Here is a 2,956-nt window from a genome sequence, read left to right as displayed (position 1 = left end):
CTGCAGCTAGGTTCTGTTTGGTTGAGATTCCTTGTTGAAGAGATGGAAATGATGAATTTATTTATAGAGTAAGGACGTGTGTTTGTGTTTTGCAGTGCTTTTAACTTTCTTTCATTTTTATCTTATTAGAATTAGAATTTAGATTTGGTAAATTGATTGGGAAAAAGAAAGAGAGGAGGGACTAGGGAGTAGGAGAGAAGAGATTGGGGACCACCACAAATTCAATTAAACTAATTAGCTAAATTGTTAATTAAGTAAGTATATTATGTATTATTTAGATGAAAGGGGTAAGGTGGTAGTAGTGGTAGTGGTGGGGTAGATGAAGATGATTAAGAAGAGTTAATTACTATGACTTGGTTGAGAGACAGCTCAGGGGGTGGGCCACGTGTGAGGTGCTCTATGCGGCACGCGACAACCGCCATTTATGGGTCCCACTAAAACATGTTACTATCCCTTCTTTCTTCTCAAGCCGCCTCGGCCCTCACCACTTTTCCCAACCTAGGCTCGGATAACGTACCAACCTCCGTTCACACCGAACCTATGCCCTCACTTTTACAAAATACCGTAACATTTGTTAATAAACTCTAACAAATGTGATTAATTCACTATTTTTTACATTATGTATATATATAATATTACTAAATATAAAACTAATCAAAGAGATAAATAATTTACACCATAGTCAAAAAAATTTAAATTTGAATGTTAAAAAAATTAAAAGGTGACCAAAACAATTAAAGCCTTTGTCATTTTATATTTGCTCAGGTAAATTACCAAAAGGATTTACCAAGGTCAAAATGACTCTTATTAAATTTGATAATACTTTATTTGATAATTTATGAACAAATATATCGGAGAGATATAATAATAAAATATTAAATTTAAATGTCATCATTATCAAAATCTATCGGTGAAATATAAATAAAATATTATAATAATAATTTTAAATTTAAACGTCATCATTATCAATGTCAATAAAAGATTTATAAGAGAATGTTATTTTTATCTATGCACATCGGATTTTTATTTTTAATATGATTTTTTTTCTCCTTTTCTTTTTTTTACGTAGAAGAGGTTCTAAGAACCATTTAGGAGTTAAGAGAGGGAGGAATCTAGGTGCTACTTGATTTGCAGGTCATTGACAATATGTAGTTAAAATAGCGTTTGGAGGAGAGATAGGGATAAAAAGATTAAGATCGAGAGATAGAGATTAAGAGATAAGAATTGAAATAAATTTCAGTGTTTTATTTGGTGTAAAATGAGAGACAGGAATTGAAACAAGAATTAAATTTTAATTTAACTTGCATAAAGGATAAAATTAAAATTAATTAATTGAAATGAAAGTATTTTAAGTATAAAATGTTATTAAAATTTCAGTTTTCATCTCTAAAAATTTCAGTCCTCCTACTTTTTGGAAGTACTGAAATATTGAAATTTTAGAAATAGAGACAAAAATTTTAGTATCAATCTCTAAACTAACAAACACAATAAATCTCAGGCTCTCAGTCTCTGTCAGTACCTCAAAACAAACGCTACCTAAATGTTTTACTTTTAATATCTAAAAATTTAATTACCCTTATCGAAAATTTAGTTGAGTTTCTAAAATTTTTTACTTTTTAAAATCTAAAAACTTAATTTTTTAACAACTAAAAAGTTTAATTTTGATTATTATTATTATTATTATAGAAGTAATTACTTTATAGATACATATAGTTTTATTCAATTTTTGATTAAGTATAGTAAAAAATCTACAATTGAATCTCTACATCATAGCTTTAAAATTAATTCTCTAATTTCATTGTCCATTGCAAAAATGTCACAATAAATTATTAATATTCCTTATTGCACCTATTTAATATGTACCTAATATATTGGATAGTGGTATATGCACATCCTTTATAATAGGTAATTGATAATTTGTTTTCATTTTTTGTCCTAGCTACTTTACTATATATTTACAAATTTTCTTAAAAGTTCAGAGAGTATAAATGACCATACATATTTTTAAAGTTTAATTTTATACGTATCATTATGTTTTATTTATGGAAACATAACTAAAGTTTTGCGATAATTATAAGAAAATCCAAACAAGCTAAAAGTCCTGATCAATTTTTGGTATAGCCCAACGAACTATTTTGTCAGATACCTATAATTCGGCTATATGTGTTAAATCATCCAATTAGGAAGACGTTAAGAACTTCATGTCTAAGGGTATTTGTTCAATTTCCATCTTTTGTCTATTCGTGTGCATTAAAAAGTGTGCTTCATCTTTTGCTATATATATTTTTCTATTTATACATGTATACTCAGTAAAAAAAATAGATATAAAAATAGAATAAGTGATATATTTTGATATTATAATTTTTAGTATTTTTTAAAATTATAGAAGATATATAAATTAGATTTTTCAATTTATTTTTAAAAAATTTTAAAAATTTGGAATATACAAATTGATTTGTGTTTAAAAAGTTAAAAAAATTTGGAGTATACAAATCAGATAGTCCAATTTCTACACTCCAAATTTTTTTTTAATTTTTTAAAGGGTCCAAGTACAAAAATCGGACCATCCGATTTTTGCACCTAAAAATCGGACGATTCGATTTCTGTACTTCTTACAAATCGGACGGTTCAAGTTATACTCTATAAATTAAATTATTCCACATTTTAGAAAAATACCACAGTAAATCACAATTCAAAAAACACCATTATTAATCCAATATTAAAAATAAAATTGTGGTATACTCGTACTCGTAAATGCATTAGTATGTATTCGTGAAATGTATAAAAAAATATCTATTTTTTATATTTATGTGTGAAATATATTTTTAAAATAAATTATTTATGAATATATATATTTTATATAAAATACCTTTATTTTGTATTTATACTAATACCAAATAATTTATAAAATAAAAAAATTCACAAAATATTTATATTTAATAAAAAAATATGACGT

This window comes from Arachis duranensis, chromosome 8 (genome assembly GCF_000817695.3).
Source record: "Arachis duranensis cultivar V14167 chromosome 8, aradu.V14167.gnm2.J7QH, whole genome shotgun sequence".
NCBI lineage: Eukaryota > Viridiplantae > Streptophyta > Magnoliopsida > Fabales > Fabaceae > Arachis > Arachis duranensis.
The sequence above is the reverse complement of the archived record's forward strand: the minus strand, read 5'-3'. Positions refer to the sequence as shown.